The 23,469-nt window shown below is 39.4% G+C and overlaps 1 protein-coding gene across 5 annotated transcripts in view; it reads right to left on the reverse strand.

The window, feature by feature from the left end:
• Positions 1-22,985, reverse strand: part of rap1gapb (RAP1 GTPase activating protein b) — a 90,424-nt gene extending 67,439 nt beyond the window's left edge. For 4 of the 5 annotated variants that reach the window (XM_089009891.1, XM_089009880.1, XM_089009890.1 and 1 more), the window contains exon 1: positions 22,800-22,985. The gene's annotated coding sequence lies outside the window, so the exon portion shown is untranslated. The remainder of the gene's footprint in view (positions 1-22,799) is intronic. The other variant, XM_089009885.1, reaches the window with a different exon arrangement.
• Between the last annotated feature and the right edge of the window lie 484 nt (positions 22,986-23,469).

The following is a 23,469-nucleotide window of genomic DNA, read 5'->3' on the forward strand; positions in this document are numbered from 1 at the left end:
GAATTATGAAGAGAGAGCATTAGCCAGGTGATTGTAAGGAAAGCGTGAAAGTGCAGTAGAGTTTGCACAGCCAGAATTAGCAATTGAAATAGCCTTTTAGCCGCTGAACTAAAGCAGCAATCCAATCGTACCTGTCAAGGCTTCATCATACACTTCAATTACAATCCAAGAGCACATTTATTATACATAATGTAAGGTATATTTTGTGTAGATTTAAAGGACAACCGACACCTTTTTTTGTTTCCGAACTGAAAAACGTTTTATAGCATCTAAAATACCCAAAACATGCGGTGTGATATTTTTAGTCAAATGCAAAACACCAATAAAAAACACCAAACTTAAAGTATCCAAAAACTGCCACAAATCAGCTCAAAACTGGGGGTTTTCAGTAAGTCCCGCCCCCAATTCGTGACGTCACGCCAGGTCGTCTTGCCTTGCTCAAGAAAGAAGACAGTGGGCTCACGGAGTTCAGATTCGGAGAAGATGCTTTCTTGTTACTCATCCAGTTATGAATATGATTCAAATAGTTCTGAAGAGGAAAACATAAATGTGTGCAATCGATTAAAGGAGTCCTCCCATATCAATTCGAGTCGTCAATGATACCAATGTGATGGCGCCCAACCTCCGTGTGTTGCACCAGTCTTGGTGCAACACACAACGATTCACCATCGTGTTATTTATGTGTTTTCCTTCTAAAGTTTTCAGACCAATCAAAGTACCCAAAATGCATTGCGTGTCGCTTTCTCGGTCAGTAACGATAACTACCGTGACGTCACGGTAGGTATCGTCACCAACTCAAAAACAAGACTTCCTGACTTCAGCGCAAGTCTTAAAACGTAAAATATAGCTAGATGCGGTGGAGTCTTTGTAAAATCCGCTCAGTAGAAGTCATTTGAAGAGATTTTACAAATTATGGACACAACTTGTCCGGGGCGTCGGTTGTCCTTTAAGGCTTATTTTGTAGAAAATTATGTTTTATGGGGACCTGGGAACGGATTATTCTCATTTTTATTTGTTTCTTATGGGAAATAACTGTTTGGCAGACAAACTTTTCGCCTTACACACACTTTCTGGGAACCAATTAAGTATGTAAGCTGAGGTTTCACTGTATATTGCTTTGTGTTAGTTAATATGTAGAAGAAAATAAATAAATATAAATGTTATCCTTACCATATTTTCAATGAATATTTGAATTATCAGTACAGAAATAAGAAGAAAAGGCGGCACCTGATAATCATAGATGACAGGGAATTGTGAACAGCAAAATAACATGGTGCAAGAGCGATCAGTTGAAGCAATACTGCAACTCGCCAAATCTGGGCTGCCACATCTTTTTATTCGGCCCGTAAAAGCAAATCAAACTTTCCACGAGGCTTGCTAAAGTGTGAACCAAAATTTGTACTTCTCCCTTTCCTTTCATCACTTTGCTGCTGTGAAATGTAAATTTCTCCACTGCAATACTAATAAAGGTTTATCCAATGTATTCCATTCCAATCCCAGGATGGATGTTTTTCTAGCCCTGTCACCCCATATTAGCAAAAATGGTGCACTTGTTTGAACCGATCTATGATGCACTGCAATCAAGCCCCTGTAAACAAGTCCTCTTGCTTGCGATGGAAGTTGTTAGTGTCAAATCTAACGCACTAATGTGCCGCTGCTTGAAGGAGGGCACTGAACCTCATTTCACAGTGCTCAGACTCTTATTAGCTCTCGCCTCCCTCCTTCGCCAGTCGGGCTTTGCAAAGTCAAGGCTGAGGAGCACTTTAACCCCGCAGACAAAGACTAATTACATCACCATTGCCCTTTCGCATGTACTCGAGCAAATCACTGAAATTTCACTGATTTTTTAAGACGGAGCGTGAAAAAGTACATTTGCTACAGCAACAAGAAATGAAGTCATAGTAATAGAAATATCGATGAAAAGGTTTCTTCAGCCGTCGTCATCTTTGAAGGTGTCGGACGTTTCGCTTTTTATTCAAGAGGTTATGTCAGCTAAATAAAATTTAGATGGTAGCTCTGACCCTATATATAGATCCCTACTGTCCAGAGGTGGTGGTACCAGACCTCGTCTGTGATAGGTCCCTGCTCTAAGATTGGGGGGAGCAGAGGATCATTTCCTGAGGCTACACTGATTGTGTCATGATCTAGTTGGCGACCAACGAGGGGCGCTGTCAGCCCCACCTGCACCTGCACAGGTGTTGGTCGTCCCGATCAGTGGCGGACTGCCATGTTCGGTTTGGCGACCAACGGGTAGCGACGTCAGCCCTGCATGCAGCCTCGCAGGTGCTGGTCGTTTTAATCAGTGACACTTAAAAGGAGTCCCGGCACAACCATCCGGTGTCGGTTCATTGTTTGTTGCATGCTTTGTCTGCAATTGCATGCATTGTATGCTGTGCATGTGTTTGTTTAACCTTGGCAGACTTTTACACTTGATTTTCTTTTGACACTTTGTATTTTTTCCGTTCAGATGATTTTGATGTTTTACATTTTGTTCCTGCTGACCTTTATTTTAATACATTTGCTTTTTGGGATCCGCACCCGCCATCACCACCTAGCAAAACGTGACAGATTGCTTCTATTGTCCTGACTGATTATGGTCTACGACTGGCCTGATTGCCCCATTTGTCCTGGTATCACCTCATCAGCATAACTAAGCCTGTGTAGTAACGATCTCAGGAGTGTGTTGTAAGAACGATCCAACTCAAACCTCACACCACCATGGCGATTTAGTGAAGGGTTTTGCTGTTTTATGAAAATAGCTTCTGTTACTCCCCTTTCAAACCATCTATTTTCCTTCGCTATGATTTTAACTTCATTGTTGGACAAGAAGCGAAACATCCGCCACCTTCAAAGAAGTACAGATGATGGCTGAAGAAACCTTTTCATCCATGCACCACTCCTGTACGACTGAGAGCTTACACAAAAGTAATAAAAAATGAAAAACAGGAAATTTTGACAGTGGGAAGATTTTGCTCCTTGGTTGTCATTTATAACACTTTTGTGTACAGTGACACCTCGGTTTACGAACCCCTTGTCTTACGAACTTTTCCGTTTACGAAGTTAAATTTATAATAATTTTCCCTTGGCATACAAACTTTTTTTTCGGGATACACACGGCGCGCCACAATGAGTGATGTGTCGTTCGTGAACGAGCCTGTTCTCCTAACAAGAAAATGGCATCCGACTGTTTTCTTCGGTTAAAGCCACGTGATTGGTCAAGAACGCAGCAGTGAGGGGGTGGGGGTTACAGACAGAGAGAGAGTGAGGCCGTTAAACCTGAAAGAGACAGGCAGACGACAGAGGGAGAATGAGCAAATGGATAGAAAACAGTGAACAGTGGACTTGTTTCAAATTTGATAGTTTAAAAGCAGAATGTCGACTGCAAGGTTAAAATATCCCATCAATCAGGCTCCACAAATAACCCGCCCAAGCCATCTGTACACCTGATGCAAAAAGCTATCAACTCAGCTAAACAGAACACAATTGATGAGGAAAAAGGTAAACTTATCACAGAGAAAGCACCTCCAGGGATCATTCCTCAAGATGGTGAAAGAAGAAGGCTACGTCCTCATTAAGTGTTTCATGCCACTGCGAGACTAATAAAAGCAAATCTAATCCAATCCAATTCAAAACGGCCACTCCATTCCATCAGGCCATCAACGACCATCACAAAGGTAAATAAAACGACTTGATTATACAGTACAGTTTATTTCTTTAATAATAATACCATAGCACATTCATTATACATAAAATAAGGTATATTTTGTGTATTTTTAAGTCTTATTTAGTAGAAAATTATATTTTATGGGGACCTGGGAACGGATTATTCTCATTGTAATGGTTTCCTATGGGAAATTAATTTTTGTGATACATACTTTTCGCCTTACACACTGTCTGGGAACCAATTCAATTCGTAAACCAAGGTATCACTGTACATTCATCACATTTCATTTACGTGATATAACCGATCTAAAAAGATGAACGTATACAACACATTTAAAAATGGTGGAGTGTGTCACGCTGAAAACATATTTGACAAACGGCCCACCACTGTGACAACCGACACCATTTTTCTGTTTCGTAACTGACATCAGAAAAACGTTTTATAGCATCTAAAATACCCAAAACACACAGGCTGATATTTTTAGTCAAATGCCAAACACCCATAAAAATGAGTTAAAGTGTCCCAAAACTACTTCAAAATGACCCCGGAAATGGCGAGTTTCAGAAAGTCTCGCCCCCTTGTTCGTGATGTCACACCAGGACGTCTTGCCTTGCTCTAGAATCAAAACAATGGCTTCAGATTCGGAAAAGATGCTTTCTTGTTACTCATCCAGTTATGAATATGATTCAAATAGTTCTGAAGAAGAAAGCATAAATGTTTGCAATCGATTAAAGAAGTCCTTCCGGATTATTTTGAGGCGTCTGGACTGAAATGTAGCATCCCAGAAAATGCACAAGTTGGCGCCCAAGCTCCGTTGGAAATGGACTGATTTGTCCGCTGGGAATTTGTGTCAACTAGTATTAAATAGTAGTCTTGGTTCAACACACGATTCACCATCGCGTTATTTATGTCTTCCTTCTAATTTCCATCAACACGGATCAACACGAAGTTTTCAGACCGAACAAAGTACCCCAAAATGCATTGTGTGTCACTTTCTCAGTCAGGGGCGTTCCAGACGTGACGTCACGTCTGGAATCGTCACCAACTCGAAAACAAGACTTCCTGAATATTCAGAGCGAGTCTTAAAACGTAAAATATAGCTATATGCGGTGGAATCTTTGTAAAATACGCTCAGTAGAAGTCATTTGAAGTGATTTTACAAATTATGGACACAATTTGTCCAGAGGCGTTGGTTGTCCTTTCAATGCTAGTGTGACCTGGTACGAGCCACAAAACATCACAAATGGTTTCCAATCACACCCTCCATAGTATCGTAATGAAACTGGGAAGAGAACAAAAGACTCGAGAGTGAATATTCGTGTAAATGTGTGCTAAGATTTTTTTTTATTTCAAGTTAATCCGTTGTCACGCAGTGCATTTGGAGCGGCGAGCCGTGGCCGAGCAACAAAGAGGAATGGGGGGGTAGCGTAATAGGAGATTCTACGATTGCACTCTCGGAGCAATGCATTGTGAGGATTGAGAGGAGGAGACGGGGGGGCGGGGAGGGGGTATGAGATAGACGCAATCGTTTTAAAGAAAAAAAATAGCAAATAAAAAAGGCCAGTAGGGCGCACAAGTCCTCCTGAGGGAAGGCAATCCGCAGCGAAGCCCATTAGGAGGAATAAAGGAGAGCCACTGCAATGGAGATGGAGAAGGCTTATTATTTCACGTCACCACGACATACTGAGTTGAACGAGAGGAAGAAGAGGAGGAAGAGAAGCACCCCTAAGGGGCCACATCCTGGGGATTAATAACTCTGCAGATGGTCTCGCTTTGATTTAGAGCGATGGCGAGATGTCTAATCCAATCCACGTAATCGCCTCTGACCACCTGAAGACCCGAAAGTTTGTCATGCGTCGACAAACCCGTCCCTCAGTCAATAACAAGGCGACATCTCAATGTGACACACACCACTTCAGTCAAACACAGATTAACAAAATCCACTATGGGAGTGGCAAATCTTCAGGGATGCATGTGGGAAATGTAAAAAAGGGGCCAGTTGGCCCCTTTGTGTCTGAAAAGGGGGCCAAATTCTAAAATGGATGGGCCCGATTTAACTAGTTTGCTGAATTATTTAAAACTGATTGAAATAAACCAAAATACATTCATTGGAGCATGATATTTCAAAATTGCAAATTAAAAAAAACATTATTTGGAGAAAATAAATGTTTCTAATACAGGTAACATCCGAGTTACAACCGGGCTCCGTTCCAACAAAATGGTCGTAAATCCAAAGGTCGTAAATCGAAATCCATTCAAAATGGCCGACGTGACGTTTACATGACAGGTAGTATAAAATGTCAATCTGTTGTTTTTAAGCAATATTTTCTATTGAATACGATCATATACCAAACTATTTATTTTAATTTATAATTTTGTTGTCATTTTTATCATTTTATATTTTGTATTATCGATTTTTATTACTGTATAACTATACCTGTAATTTATACAGAACTGTTATCTGCACAGTTCATTTATAAATGTTATACTTACCGTTTACTGCCGTTTTCATCATTTTATATTTAATATTATGGATTTTTATTACTGTATAATTGTACCTGTAATGTATACAAAACTTTTTACTGGACATTTATAAATGTTATACTTACCCTAATTTAAAACAGATTCTTTACTTACAGACAGTGGCTTTTTTAGGCGTTCAATTGCCTTACATGTTATGTTACAATTATACCAAACTGTTTACAGTTCATTTATAAATTTTACAAATACAGTAAATTCTCGTTATATCGATATTCTTGGGAGTCGCAAAAAATATCGATATAACCCGACTATCGATATATCCGATCCTGCGGGCATGTAATTTTCTCCTTGAGTTCATAGAAATAGTATAGTAATAAGCAATACTATCGATGTAACCGATATCGATATAACGAGACTTTACTGTACTAAGAAATTATAACATTTACTGTCATTTTTATCATTTTATATTGGATTGGAATTGTATTGGATTTGCCTTTATTAGTCTCGCAGTGGAGAAATTATATTTCGTATTATCAATTTTTATTACTGCACAATTGTACCTGTAATGGATGAAAAGGTTTCTTCTGGTTCGGAAGGTGACTCTCCTTCCATAAGCCATCAACGACCATCAAAAAGGTAAATAAAACTTTATTTTACAGCACAGTTTAATTACAGTCCTCATGTAATGCGCCTCTCTTTCCAAACAGCAATTCCCTTTGACCTTCGACCTCCAACGCCATTCCATCAAGCCATAAACGACCATCACAAATGTAAATAAAGTGACTTTATGATACAATTCAGTGTATTTCTTTCATTACAATACAATAGCACATTTATTATACATAGAATAAGGTATGTTGTGTGTAATTTTAAGGCTTATTTAGTTGAAAAGTATATTTTATGGAAACCCGGGAACGGATTATTCCCATTTTAATGGTTTCCTATGGGATTTTTTTTTTTTTTTAGATACACACTTTTCGCCTTACACACTCTGTCGGGGAACCAATAAAGTTCGTAAGTTGAGGTCTCACTGTACGTGTGACTGCCGCTGCTCACCCACAGAAAAAAAAAACTGTGTGAGAACCAATACTATCTAAAATGACACAAACAGTCAGTTATTTTGTTCTTTTGACTTCAAGACGGCGCCGCGAGAGTGGCTGCCTTTCCAGCAGCTCCTATGTTTTGCTTTTCTACTTTCATTTCTTTCATAACTTTGCTGCTGTGAAATGTAAATTTATCCACTGCGAGACTAATAAAGGCAAATCCAATCCAATCCAATCCAATCCGATAGCACATTGATGTTGTTCTGTGAAAGAAAATGGTGATCCAAATTCAATGCAAAATCCTCTCTGAAGCCTTTTTCTGGCTTTGATCTATTCTACAGTGTCGGACAACTATGGCGAGCTCGGCACGCTATCCTTATCATCAGTCTGGCCGATTATGTGGTTTTGTGCACATAGCTGTTATTTCCTAGTCATGTACACTTTTCTGGAGATTACCCCGACACTCATGCTGAGGCGCATGCGGGACATCTCGGACTGGACAAGGAAGAAGCCAAGCGGCCAATTTTGCTTAGCTTCATGGAAAAAAATTGAGATGGCCTCATCAGGGATATGAAAGAAATATGCAATATGACATTGAAAGGGGGAAAGGGATAATAACTTGCAATCGATACTCAGTGTTTTTACAATTTAAGAGGTTAACTGCATTTTTTTTCCGGCTTAGTCTTTTTTTTCATTTTATGGAGCCCACATCTTAAATGTAGCTCTGCGTGTTAGAGGCAATTGAGGTGATGTAGCAATCCATAAAAAGGAAAAAATAAGTAATAAAACGTGAATCATTACAATGATTTTTTTTTCCTACATTTTTGCTTTGCATTTTTTAAACAAACATTACTTTTGCTTTATAACAGGATGGGGCCTTGTTTCTTTTCTTTCCACTTTATTAACACTTTATTTTCACTACTTTCACTCCCCAGATAGCTACTAGACAGCAAATAGATAGATAGCTAGGTAGCCAGACAGGTAGCAAGCCACGTAGCCGGCTAGGCAGCCAGCTCACAGAAAAAAAAAATGCATCCCGTGACTGTAAAGTGACCTTGAGAGTTTTCAAAGGCGCTTATAAATGAAATGTATTATTATTATACGTACCAGCGTTCACTCAACCCAGAATAACTCAAATAGATAGAAGGTTAACTAGGTAGCTAATAGATAGCTAACTAGTTAGTTAATATATATCTAGCTAGATAGCCAGATAGCTAATAGCTAGCAAATAGAGAGCTAGCTAGGTAGCCAGCCAGGTAGCCAGCGAGATAGCTAATAGCTAGCCAGCTAGATAGCCAGCCCACAGAAAAAACGTATCCCGTGACGGTAAAGTGACCTTGAGAGTTTTGAAAGGCACTTATAAATGAAATGTATTATTATTAACATTATTATTATTGGATTGGCTTGGATTGGATTGGATTTGCCTTTATTAGTCTCACAGTGGAGAAATTTACATTTCACAGCAGCAAAGTGATGAAACGAACGATTATGATTATTATTATAATTATTATTGTGAAAAGCAAATGAGGTAGTGGATGGATAATGTCCTTTGCCCTGTCACTTTAAAGTTTATTTGAATTGAATTAGCCTCTATTAGCCTCGCAGTGGAGAAATTTACATTTCACAGCAGCAAAGTGATGAAGAGGAAAGGAAAAGAAGAAGTAGAAAACATAATACAGGAGCTGCTGTAAAGGCAGCCACCCTCGCGGCGCCATCTTGAAGTCAAAACAACAATAACAAAAGTAATTCACAAATAATATGACAATCCAAAGACACAGAGAGTCATTCAATCTTAAGCACTTTCTGCACTCTCTTGACTGCATGAAGCATTTCTAGATGAAAGAGGAGAGGATCAAATCGTCTTTGTCACCAGTGGATCAGGGACGTCATGGTGAAATGTGCACGTCTACTACAAGCTAAACCTTGGAAGCAAACACAAAGCTGTAGCATCCCATTGACCAAAACAGATTGTTTCACATCTCCTGTCCCAAGTGAATCCGCTTCAATTCCAAGCCGCGACAGTTCCACATACGCTTCGGTGCTCTGCGCTGACGCTCCTTTCTTTTCATGGCGGGCTCCTCAAGCCATGCATCCATCCAGTCGCAACACATTTTTTTTGCCATAACATTATGACCAGCCCATCTTGCCTAAATGCAAAATCCCAACTTGACAACAATCTATGCAAAGCTAGCTAGATAGCAAATAGACAGCTAGGTAGCCAGCTAGGTCGCTAACAGATAGGTAATAGCTATCTATCTATTAGACCACAGACTGAATGCCATTTTATCTTGAAACTCTATTTCAAAATGAAACTAAAATAAGAATGCCACATGTGACATTTCAGGTTTCTTGATAATACAGAATTGTTATCATATTTTACAATGATGTAACTGGAGGCTTGCATCACTTGGTAAGGAACGTTTTATTTTTTTCTGACTTTCGCCTTGAAGATTTATCTTCTCCCAGCCTTCCATTGTCTTACACGCTCACACAATGATAAGCTGCTGTCTCAATGTCAGCGTGATAACTACAATAGCTCCACGAGGAAACAAAATGACGGATTTTAAGTGGGAGTCTGGAGGAAAAGATCAAATTCGTACTAAACAGACTCCTCGCGTGCATGTGTCAGGAAGGCAAGGGTCATAAAATGGCATTTCCTGTCGCTATTCTTTTTCAAAATGCACTGAATTATTCATTCCAGCACTACATTAAAGGACAACTGACGCCTGCGGACAAGTTGTGTCCATTATTTGTAAAATCACTTCAAATGACTTCTACTGAGCGTATTTTATAAAGATCCCACCGCATATAGCTATATTTTACGTTTTAAGACTCGCGCTGAATATTCAGGAAGTCTTGTTTTCGAGTTGATGACAATGCCTGACGTGATGTCACGTCTGGAACGCCTCTGACCGTGAAAGCGATACACAATACATTTTGGGTACTTTGTTTGGTCTGAAAACTTCGTGTTGATGGCGAAATTAGAAGGAAAACACATAAATAACGCAATGGTGAATCGTTGTGTGTTGCACCAAGACTACTATTTGATACTAGTTGACATTCCCAGCAGACAAATCAGCCCATTTCCAACAGAGCTTGGGCGCCATCTTGTGCATTTTCTGGGACGCTACATTGCAGTCCAGACGGCTCGAATTGATACGCAAGTACTTCTTTAATTGATTGCAAACATTTATGCTTTCCTCTTCAGAACTATTTGAATCATATTCATAACTGGATGAGGAACAAGAAAGCATCTTCTCAGAATCTGAAGCCATTGTTTTGATTCTCGAGCAAGGCAAGACATCCTGGCATGACGTCACGAACAAGGGGGCGGGACCTTCTGAAACTCGCAATTACCGGGGTCATTTTGGAGTAGTTTAGGGACACTTGAACTCATTTTTATTGGTGTTTTGCGTTTGACTAAAAATATCAGCCTGTGTGTTTTGGGTATTTTAGATGCTATAAAACGTTTTTCTGATGTCAGTTAGGAAACAAAGAAATGGTGTTGGTTGTCCTTTAAGTCTCTTTATCTGTAAGAATGACAAAATAGATGCCATTGCTTGAATAAGTGTTGTGTTTTGGGGCAAAAATCGCCACAACACCATGTTTTGTGAAAGCAGCAGTTTCACTGTATCAAATATATGTATTCAAATACAAAAAAAGGTGCACAATTCTGCCTTGCAAACTCTACCTAGGAACAAGTGGCTATTCAAACATCTGACATCTGCTGTATTTGAAGTACATATAAAAACAGTGAGTGAGTCCTTGAACACTCAAAGGTGAACCCCCCCCCCAGCATATTAGATAATCAATTGGATTAAATACTATCAAGCACAGACAATAAGAAGAATTCCTGACCACCATCAAATTTAAGAAAGGGCCAAGGATGCAAGGTGACCTGATGGGAGACCACAAACATGCCTTTCACAATGTCGGCAGATAAGGTGCAGAAGGTCTTCCCTGAGGTGAGGTGTAATTAAAAAAAAACAAAATACAAAACGGGATTTGTGTTGTTATCAGATGTTGTTATCACAGAGTGACAAAGTTAGGCCACAGGGATTTATTGGATTGGAGCGTCAGCGCAGAGCGCCGATGCGTATGTGGAACTGTCGCGGCTTGGAATTGAAGCAGATTTATGTGGTACAGGAGATGTGAGACAATGTCTTTTCGTCAATGGATGCTACAGCTTCGTGTTTACTTTCAACATTTAGCTTGTGGTAGACGTGCAAATTCCACCATGACGTCCTTGATCCACTGCTGAAATGGATGCTTTGATCCTCTCCTCTTTCATCTAGAACTGCTTCATGTCATCACAAAGAGGGCACAGCAAGTCCTGAAGAATGAATGACTATGTGTCTTTGTGTTGTCACATTATTTGTTATTTTTGTTTTCCCCCAGATGGCGGCACGTGAACACGCAGCGGCTCCCCTCTCCCGGCAAATTGGCATTTTCATGTTTATTATGTTTGTTGAAGTCATAAGTGCCTTGCATGCTGGGTCCGAGAGGACAGTAATTTCATCTGTGCTGTATGTCATGCATATTAGCATATTTGACAATAAAGCTGACTTTGACTTAGATATTTTTTCAGAGAGAAAAGCTATCGAGCTGGCTACCCAGTTATCTATTTGCTATCTAGCTAGCTCACTAGCTATTAGCTACCTAGCTATCTATTTGCTAACTAGCTAACTCGCTTGCTATCTAGCTAGCTATCAATGAGTGATCTAGCTCGCTAGCTCTTAGATATTGATCAGCTAGCTAGCTTTCTATCTATTTGAGTTATTCCGGGTTGAGTGAACACTGGCGCATGTGACTGCCGCTGCTCACTCACAGAAAACCTTAGCCTTTGACTGTAAAGTGACCTTGAGAGTTTTGAAATGTGCTTATAAATCAAATGAATTATTATTATTATTATTATTATTATTATTATTATTATTATTATTATTATTATTCGGTGTATAGCTAGTGCGCTAGTTATTAGCTTTATATTAGCTATCGAGTTACCTAGCTATCTATTTGCTATCTAGCCCGCTAGCTATCTATCAATTAGCTAGCTAGATAGATAGCTATTAGCTATTTATTATTTGAGTAAGCGCTGGCACTTGTGACTGCTGCTGCTCACCCACAGAAAAACATTTCCTTTGACTGTACAGTGACCTTGAGAGTTTTGAAAGGCCCTTAGAAATGAAATGTATGATTATTATTAGTAGTAGTAGTATTATTAGTAGTAGTATTAGTAGTAGTAGTAGTAGTAGTAGTAGTAGTAGTAGTAGTAGTAGTAGTAGTAGTAGTATTAAAATCACTCACAAGAAAAAAAGACATTATCTACACCAGAAAAGAACAGAAACAAGCGAAGAAACAGAAAAAAAAATATGAAAAGAGCTAAATATAAGGTAGCTGACAATATAACGAGTGACTCGTGGAAAAGACGCAGGTGCCTGGAGGAAGCTGAGTGGCTGACAAGAAACTGGCCTGATGAGAACAGGTGGTGTGTGGAGAAAAAAATCGAACAAACATAACAGACAGACTTATATATTAAAAACACGAAAACAATAAATAGAACTTGAAACTAGTTTACATAAAATAAAATTAAATTTAATGTCCACACCATTATGCTTAGTGAATGTTTGAGACAAAGAGATTATTGGCAATATAGATTGTAAATACAATGGAACATTATTAACAGTACAGGTAGAGTAGATAGATATGCTAGCTTGACTTTCACTTATTTGATCTACTATTACGACGACGACTAATAATAATAATAAAAAAAATAATGTCCATGTCCTCTAGTTTTATGACGTCAGAGTGTGTGGCTGTACACCCACCGAGTCGCTTTTCTTTTCATACGCGTAATGTCCACGCGAGGGACAAGGGGGATGACGTACCTGCCACAAGTAATGAAGCGTGCCCTCCCACGTCCAGTTCGTGTCGTCTTTCAATCAGAAGCGATCGAGCGTCAACATGAGTCAAACTGACCCGGAAGTAAATAAACGTACATTTGAAAAAATGCGAGATGTCACATTCCTTTAGAAGGAACGCAGTTGATTTATTTATTTTTATTTGATGTTCCCTTTGGGGCTCCGTAGAAATCCAACAAGTACAAATGAAAAAAATAATAAAATAAAGATGGAGTGTGCTGCAAATGTATGTGGTAGAGTAAATATGAGGGGTTGTCTGAAAACGTTCTAACCAAAAGTCTCCTGCAGTACACACACTTCTGTCAAAAACATTGCATCGCTTGAATCACTGATTTGTCAAAAAGTTTAGTAATAGTGGATACATAAACATACCAATCTATACTTTTAAGGTGCAGTGGCTAACTACGTAAATATTTGACATTGTAGCCATGGCTGTTATTACCTCATTTTTTAGAGGTAATAATAAAAAAATAATAATAATAATACATTTCATTCATCAGCGCCATGCAAAAGTCTCAAGGTCACTTTAGTAACAGATCAGTTTTTCTGCGGGTGAGCAGCCACATGCGGCAGCGTTCACTCAATCGGGAATAACTAGATCAAGTTAGCTAGCTAGTAGATAACTAATAGATAATTAGCTGGATAGTTAGACAGCTAATAGATCGCAAATAGATAGCTAGCTAAGTAGCCAGCAATGGTGACCCTGTTTTTTTCAGAGACGACGCACAAATTCTGACTGCCGCAGAATTTTCATTGTGGGGCAGGTGGGGGGGGGGAGCAGGAAGATTAAAGTTAGGAGAGAAAAAAATTAAAGGGTTATGATAATTCTTTTTAAAAAGCCATAGGAAGAGATGATTACGATGAAACTTTCACAAATGTTACTTTCGCCTATCAGCTGTAATCACAGTTTACAACTTCTTTTCCTTTCGGCTTTTCCCTTCAAGGGGTCGCCACAGCAAATCAGTGTCCTCCATCTTCAGAGGTTTGATCCGCATGTTTGTTTTGGCCATGATTCACATTTTTTTTTTTTCCTTGCTGTCTTGACTTCATTGTCCTAAAATCGTGTTTTTTCTCTTTCTCCTCATTTTCCAACGTTTCTTCTTGTACTTCTTGCGTAGATGTGCAAGTTTTCGATAAGGGACCGGTTTAGGGTTATCTCATTCATAACAAGGGAATTCATACAATACCAACCTTTTTTTTCTTTCAATAGGTAAAAAAACGGTAGGATGGTGTAGCAGGGTGTATTTGACAAATTGTATTTTAAAAAAGTCAGCAAGAACAAATATCAAACAACAAAATCATCGCAACAAAAAGGTCCAAAGTAGCAAGCAAAACCCGGAATAAAACATGACAAGATGAAGTCATACTCCTAAAACTCAATATTATGCAGGTCCTGGAATTTGAGTGACAATGACAAAATCCCGGGCACTGGAGTGGACACATTTTTGCAGATGTCTGGCAGTGAATGAGTTAACACTAGCAACGCATGGAATCAATCCAAGGTTACTTCATCAGCAAACCGCATGATAAGCAGCCGTTTAACAAAAATCACACACCACAAATCACAGCGATCTCAAAGGCCACAGAAAGTGACCCTCACCATGTAATTAACAGATAAGTGCTCCTACAGAAGAACACCAAATTAGCATGTGTTGCTTGCCTTTTAAACTAGTCTCCACTGAAGGAATGAGTAAATAAATAAAATTACCTAAAGTTCAAGGCAAGTCAAGACACGATAAATCCATTAAATCCAAGAGAACAACCTGTTTTGGCACTAATCTGTAAACTTCAATTAATATGTTGGTTTAAATATGATGCAGATATGCATACAAAGCAGCTCAGCACCTCGGAGTGTACAAACGGTGCTTTTAAACGGCGTGAGTGCACTTGGCGACTATCAATTATTGCTCAAGTGGAGTCGCCAAAATGAGCTGCTATTGTGTTGGTTAATGGGAGCGCAGACAGGCGTCCGTCAAAAGCTTTTATGCTTCTATACGGAATCAACGCTTTTGTTCTCTTCAAACATGGGAAATTGCACTGACATGTCAAAATAAATGCAGCGAAGGATAAAATATCTTTGCATAAAGAGATGTTTTCACAGGCATCCAAATATTTGCTAAAACAATAAAAAGCACAATTTTTTATTTGTAATAATAATAATAATAATAATAATACATTACATTGTAAATGCCTTTATAAGCTCTCAAGGACACTTTACAGTCACAGAAAAGCATATGTACTATAATAAATAAAATACAATCAGAAATAGAATACAATAATTAAAATACAACAAACAAAATATGAAGCGTTTTATGCATACACATACAAAAAATAGCACAAAAAATATTTTGTTATTTATTTGTCTTTATTTTTTGTGTATTTATTTTTTGCGTGCATTTTTTGTCCTACAGTGATACCTCATCTTACCAACGCTTTAACTCACGAACATTTCGCAAGAATAAAATCGTGGCAGATGAACTAGTTTTCGGCCAAATAACACAGGGCCTCGGTGGCTGGCAGACTAGTTTTCCTTGAGTGCAGACGTGGTTTGTTATCGAGTGGAATACTTTTGCTACTATGGGACCAAAAAAGCCCCCACCACAGGCTAGTGTTTAGCCTAAGAAGATAAAGAAAAGTACGATCAAGCAGAAGAAGGAGATCACGGAGGCTGGCAGACTAGTTTTCCACACCCCCTCTTAGTGCAGATGTGGTTTGCTATCGAGTGGAGTACTTTTGCTATTATGGGACCGAAAAGGACCCCATCACAGGCTAGTGTTAAGCCGAAGAGGACACAAAAGAAAATGATGGTCGATCAGAAGAAGGAGATCATCGAAAAACACGAACGAGGTGTGCGTTTGTGTGACTTAGCATACCAGTACGCTAAGTCGACCATTGCTACGTGTGGCTAAGGGTGTTTCTGTGTTATCTAAGCAACGGTCTCAGGCAATAGAAGAGGACGAAAAACTTCTGTTGATTTGGATTAACGAAAAGCAGCTCACAGGGGACATTGTGAGTGAGGGTATTATCGCCGAGAAAGCACGCCAACTTCACTCTGATATCATCAAGAGGCAACTACATCAACAACCATGCATCACAAAAGTAAATAAAACGACTTTATTATATAGTACAACTTATTTCTTTAATTACAATACAATAGCACATTTATTATACATAAAATAAGGTATATTTTGTGTAGTTTTAAGGCTTATTTAGTGGAAAATTATGTTTTATGGTGACCTGGGAATGGATTATTCTAATTTCTAATGGTTTCTTATGGGAAAAAAAATGTTTGGCAGACAAACTTTTCACCTGACACACAGTTTCTGGGAACCAATTAAGTTCGTAAGCGGATGTATCACTGTATATTGCTTTGTGTTAGTTAATTTGTTGAAGAAAAAAAATATAAATGTTATCCTTACCATATCTTCAATGAATATTTGAATTATCAGTAGAGCAATAAGAAAAGGCAGCAATGACATTTTAAAATGCATTACAACCCTCATGAATGTTTTTTTGTTTGTTTGTTTGAGACGTGTTGACAGACAACACTTTTCTATCACACAGCCAATTAGAAATCTGTCCAGTTTGTTTTGATTGCTGTGTAGATTTGTGTCTTCTTGGGAATGAAAAATGTCTGCACCTTTGATGAAAGTGTCCCGTTTCCAATTACATACCAAGAAATAAATGGTCGATTGCCACAATCGTCGCTTTTGGTGCAAGGTAAAAACGGAGCCCAGCTGCCTTGACGCAAAACTCACTACAGAGGTGACAATCTTGCAAGTGACACGAGCAAAGCTGTTCAAGATGGCTGTCATCAGTGTGGCCATTGATGCTACCCTCATACACCCCCCTTCCCCCGCCTTCAACTCCAGCGTGCTTCTCTTGTGGTTTCCCAGGAAGCTTGATACAGGCGACCATTTGTGTTTGCGTGACGAGTGCACACAAGCTCACTTGATTGACGCTGAAGAGCTAGCATTCGAGTGAGAATTCATTACGACTGCTGGACAACTGATATCAAGTACAATCCAATCCAATTTGAGTGGGTAATTTACCAACTAACATGTGTACAGGAACTCATTCACAAAATTTGTCCACTCCATTTTCACTCAAATTCCAGGACCCACAGAATATTGAGTTTTAGGACTGCATAAACATTCAATGCAGCGTAAGAAACCTTAGACTGTCTCATTTGAAATGGAGTTAATTCCTAAAAAAAAAAAACGTGGGACTGCAGGTGATCCTTGTGTGTTGCCACGTTTCACCATATTGCTCTGTAGGGGTGTTCACACGGCACACATTTGCAGTCATAATAATTGTAGTTGTTGCACTTGGTCTACGTGGTAGTTTATCAACAAATAAGCAAACGTTGGCATTCCGTCAGTATTGTCTGTGTTTTTGTATTTCAAAAAAACGACAATGTTCAACAAGCGGAGACTTTATTTCAAGAGAACAAATGGCTCTGCTGATGTTTAAAGTTAGAATTTAATGACATTTACAATTATGCACAATTTTTTGTGACGCTTACCCCAAAAAGATTCATTTCACCTCTATCACGTATTCAGTATTATTTTAAAGTGTAATATGTGCCTGAGTGTTAATGTCTATTATTGGCTGGTGACCAGTTCAGGGTGTCCCCCTCCTAACTGCCCTGAGACAGCAGGGAAAATAGTAATTTGCAACGTTTGTGAGAATAAGCAAATTAGAAAATAATGACTTGCTGGCTGGATCAACTGTTAATGATCTTTTACATACGTTTGCATCACCGTTTATAAAGTTCAAATATTACTAAGAAATAAATAATTAATTATGGTGACAGCAAGAATTTATTAGTTCCTTATCTTGTGTTTTCTATGGAACTTCTGTCAAAATATTTAATTTTAGAAGTTCCACAGGATTAATAACTGCCTGTCAGCAGCGAAACTTTGCGAAATATTTGCCACCTAACACTGACTTTACGCCAACCATGTTGCGGTCGCTGTCGATTAATTAGCCTGATGCGCTGCCGAGCCAGTGACGGGTATTACGTAGTTAAGTGATTTCCAGAGGAAAGAAATCTTTGCTGAAACAACATTGGGCTTCAGCTTGACGGTCTTTGCCACTATCAGGAAGATGCGACAGATATTCCCTTCCCCACTTCAGTGATCCATGAAACGACTGATGGAAGAAGCAACGTAAATATCAGTGTACTCCCTAAAAGTTCCTAACAAATATCTTTGTTGTGACATAGCGAGGTAGACAGGTAGGGAGGTAGATAGGTAGCGAGGTAGATAGGTAGCGAGGTACACAGGTAGCGAGACAGACAGACAGACAGACAGACAGACAGACAGACAGACAGACAGACAGACAGACAGATAGATAGATAGATAGATAGATAGATAGATAGATAGATAGATAGATAGATAGATAGATAGATAGATAGATAGATAGATAGATAATGTAGCTAGCTAGCTAGATAGATAGCTGGAGAGCTAAATAGCTAGATAGCTAAATAGCAGCATAGCTAGATAGCTATAGATAGATACAGTATCCAGCTAGCTAGCTAGCTAACTGGATAGCTAGATAGTTATAGGTAAGTAGATAGATAGATACTGTAGCTAGGTAGCTAGATATATAGCTGGGTAGCTAAATAGCTAGATAGCTAACTAGCTAGCTAGCCCCATGGTTGCAGGTGAATTCAAGTAAATTGTGGGTGAGTACGGTCCCTCTGCCAGTCTTGTACGCATTTTAGCAGAACTGTTTGGTATTCTGCCGCGCTGCCAACTATCCAATTTGAAAATAAAAATGTTTCCAAGTGTACCTGCAGGCTAGGCTTATTATTCCTCGCTTACACTGCTGCTGAGGTACTTTAATGAATGCTCCATGCTCTCCTTTTGCATGTCTTCTTCCGCACAAATGTATGGTTTTAGTGGTCATGTCGCCCGTTTCATTCCAGAAAAATCCATTATCCCCATGAGCCGTCGCCTCAACACTGACAAAGCGTCTTCTTAGAAATTCCTCCTTTTTCATTCCATTCTGCGGCAACATTATACAGAACATTATCCACGTCTTGGAAAGGAACCTGCATGTGTGAGTGTCTGTGTGACTTGGACTGCAGGTGTTATTCCTCAATGCAAGACCAGCAAGGCCCGGGAAGATTTTAATTCAGTGTACAAGCCGGTGCTTGAGTGGATCAGTGAAGCGCTAATGATCTGCCGCACTACTTTTATGATCCGAATGCATCTAACATACAGGCAATCAGTCGGAGGCGCTATCATTTTTCACCTTTGGTGTGATGTCAATAATGGGGGGGTTAAATCATAGTTTTTCCTCAGTGGCTTTGCTACATTTCTCAGCGTCTTTCACCCTTCAGCATTTTGTCATTTATTCAAGATTCAAGCCATTGCTGTACATGCAAAATGGCTGCCATAGGAGGCTAGGTCAGTCAATTTCTGTACATTTTCAGTAGACTTTTTTTGCTGCTAAATCTTGATTTTTATGAAAGAATTGTTTTTAACTCATTCACTGCCATTCCCAAATTTATTTGGGAATTGAAAATATGACGTCGAGCGCCAATTCCAAATTTGTTCGGGTTTTGGTTTTTCATGCTTGGGTGCCGATAAAGCGGCGCACAGACCTTGGCAATGGAATTTAGGAATTATTTTTTTTTTCTGATGAAAGATATTCTGTGGGTCCTGGAATTTGAGTGAAAATGACAAAAAACCTGGCACTGGAGTGGACACATTTATGAAATGTCCAAAATACAATGCAATACATACATATTGGTCTATATTACTATATTATTCAACAACAACTGAAGCTGGAACAAAGCACTAACGTGGAAAAAAGGGAAATTATCCCCCTTGTGGAAGTGAAAAAAATATTGCCAGAGGTCTGGCCAGTTCTTTATCCGCACCGCAGAAAGAAAAAAACAAAACCCGAACAAATTCGGGAATGTCGCTCTACGTCATATTTTCAACTCCCGAGTAAATTTGGGGATGGCCTTGAATAAGTAAATGAATGAAAATTAACGAGTTAAAAATAATGACTGTTATTTGGTTCACATGGGACAATTTAAAATTTTGGTTCAGACTTTATCAAGCATAATGGAATTTCACAAGTTTGATTTCGTGGGCCGAATAAAATGATGTGGCGGGCCAGATTTGGCCCCTGGGCCTTGATTTTGACGCCAGTGGTTCAAAATATCTTTCATTCAATCATCTGTGTCCAGACAAATTCCTCTTAAGGAGTATTGAAGCCTTTTAAGGTAGCTTAGCTCACTAGCTGCTTCCACTCAATGCCATCTGCTACAACCTACCTGTGCATGCACCTGTTGCCATTCATGCAACAAAATAACAGCTTTGTGCTCAACTAAAGAAGCCCACATTTCACATCTAACTAAATTATCACAAGATCATAATTGGGATAGTATACTGTTGACATTTTTGTGAGACTTGCTGTTTGTTCAAATGTTAAAATCTGTCTTGGCTAATGAACAGTTTGGGAATGCTACTTTAGTACAATCCGGTGTCCAACATTAGAAGCGGCTCAAAGTTCAAGTCTACAAAAAAAAACAAGCGTGAACACGTTGTGAAAACATCAATGTTTGGTCAGAGGTTTACTTGATATGATACAAGTAAAGCAAACAAGAAGTCAGCAACGTTGACATTCAAGAAAGGTGATGGGGCCAGACTGCCTGGTGTGCTCCAAGAACACGTAAATGGCATGCGGCCTGAGGGGAGCCACGCTAACACAAGCACACATAAACAGACCGTGAGGCTGTGCCTCCTGTGTCGTCACAGGGAGTCTCTCTCTCGCTCACTCACATACACAAATACGCACATACGCACACCCACATGAAGTATTTAATGCAATACAATACAATACATGTAGCTCTTGAACAACAGCTGAAGCTGTAACAAAGTGCTTAACATGGACAGCTATCATAGAGTGATTACTCAGCTCACGAACTTAATTGGTTCCCAGAAAGCGTGTAAGGTGAAAGGTTTGTCTGCCGAACATTTATTTCCCATATGAAACCATTAAAAATGAGAATAATCTGTTCCCATAAAACACAATTTTCTCCTAAACAAGCCTTACAACTACACAAAATATACCTTATTTTATGTATAATAAATGTGCTATTGTATTTTAATGAAATAAATAAGCTGTACTATATAATAAAGTTATTTTATTTACCTTTGTGATGGTCATTGATGTAGATGCCTCTGGATGATATCCGAGTGAAGTTCCAGTGCACTCTCAGCGATAATACCCTCACTCACACTGTCCTTTGCTACCTGTTTTTCGTTAATCCAAATCAACAGATTTTTTTAAATCTCTTCTATTGCCTGAGACCGTTGCTTAGACAACACAGCAACACCCTTAGCCACACGTAGCAATGGTCGACTTAGCATACTGATAGTGGGACGCCAAGTCACACAAACGCACACCTCGTTCGTGTTTTTCGATGATCTCCGTCTTCTGCTCGACTGTAATTTTCTTTTGTGTCCTCTTCGGCTTAACACTAGCCTGTGGTGGGGTCTTTTTCGGTCCCATTATAGCAAAAGTACTCCACTCCATAAAAACCATGTCTGCACTCAAAGAAAGTGGGTGTGGAAAACTAGTCCGCCAGCCACCGTGGCGCTGTTTGACCATGTGGTTTGGTGGTCATCTACCGAAAACTAGTCGGCCAACCACCGTGGCCCTATGTGGTTTGGTTCGTCTACCAAAAACTAGTTCGTTAGCCAAGACTATATGCTCGGGAATTTAATGTTCATAAGGCGAAAAGTTTGTGAGCTAAAGTGTTCGTTAGCAGAGGTATCACTGTATACAGGAAATAAAGCAGTCACAAAGATAGAAAGCACCAGAGAGTGAAACCAAGATCACATCAGAATCATTAATGGACTGAAGGGACTCCAAAATATGGAGATGTGGGGTCAATTGCTGCAAATAGCCAAACCTCCCAGCACTGACGAAGTGCTATTGTGCAAAGCAATGAATACTGGGGGCGGAAAAGAAAGAATTCTATATAAGGCAAATTGAATAGGGTAAGTGTGTATTGAATTTCCCCAAGGCTCCATTAAAGCATACAGTAATCTTCCCCTGGATGGATATATTGATATTGAAGTGTATTTAAACGACTATTTTAGCTGAAAGTGAAATGAACCCGCTGCAGACTTTTGCTTGTTAACCCATTCACTGCCAGACGTGCAAAAATGTGTCCTCTGTCCTCAGTGCCAGGGGTTTTGTCATTGTCACTCGAATTCCAGAACCCACAGTTTATTGAGTTTTAGGACGACATAAACATTCAATGCAGCTTTAGAAACCTTAGACTATCTTCTTTCATCAGAAAAAAAGAGAGTTAATTCCTAAATAATATGGGTCTGGAGTTATATGAGCTTGAAATGAGGGCGGCTGTCCAAAATACAATGAGATACATCCATATTGGTTTAGATAGCGCTTTAACAACAGCTGAAGATGGAACAAAGTGCTCACATAGAAAATAGGGGAAATAATGTCCCCATGTGGAAAAGAAAAAAACATTGGAAGAGGCCATGGCCAGCGCTTTACCGGCACCCAAGCATGAAAAAAAAATGAGTAAGGCACTCTACGTCATATTTTCAATTCCGAGATTAATTTGTGAATGGCAGGGAATGAGTTAATTGTGTTGCGAGGAAAAGTGCCGAAAGCATTGAAAAAGTTGTCCTCTCTTACCTTGAAAATAGAAGGTGCTCCTCCGCCTGGACCGCTAAAACGAACAGCACAACAATGGTTTTAGTACGAGGAGGCGATGTAAGTGTGTGGAGATGAGGAGTGCGGGACGGGCGCTAATGTGAGCTGCAGCATGGAGGAGGAGGAAGCAGGCGAAGAGGAGGGATGGGGGTGGGGGGCAGATGCTCCTCCAGGTCGGCTGAATGCACTGTTAGATCAGCCTGACTGTGATGCTACACTCCCTCTCCACCCCAGTCCCTTTTTTTAAAGACTGTCACGTGACCGCCATGTGATCAGTGAGCATTCAATGAGACCTACCTCCTTCCATTTGTGCATTACTCCCGCGGAGAATACTCGCTATTGATGTATCACGTTAGCGGCAGTCTCGGGAAAGATGAGAATTGTTTTTATTAAGAACCTTTCTCATCCTAAATTCATGCATTTTGTCTGTTTATTTAGCATTGTCTATTCATCTCAAGAGGGGAATTTACTCTGTTTTGTCTCATTTACCTCAGCCAAGCATAGAAAGCAAGTTCTCATTTGATCAACAGTTTTTGGTTCATTAATTTGTCAATATTGTAGGTTACTCGGTCAGTCGGTTGGTCAGATGGTCTTACGGTTACTTCATCAATTGATCTGCCAGTGGCTCATTCACTCAATACTTTATGTGAAT

This window comes from Hippocampus bargibanti, linkage group LG12 (genome assembly GCF_051943395.1).
Source record: "Hippocampus bargibanti isolate YZ-2025 linkage group LG12, ASM5194339v1, whole genome shotgun sequence".
NCBI lineage: Eukaryota > Metazoa > Chordata > Actinopteri > Syngnathiformes > Syngnathidae > Hippocampus > Hippocampus bargibanti.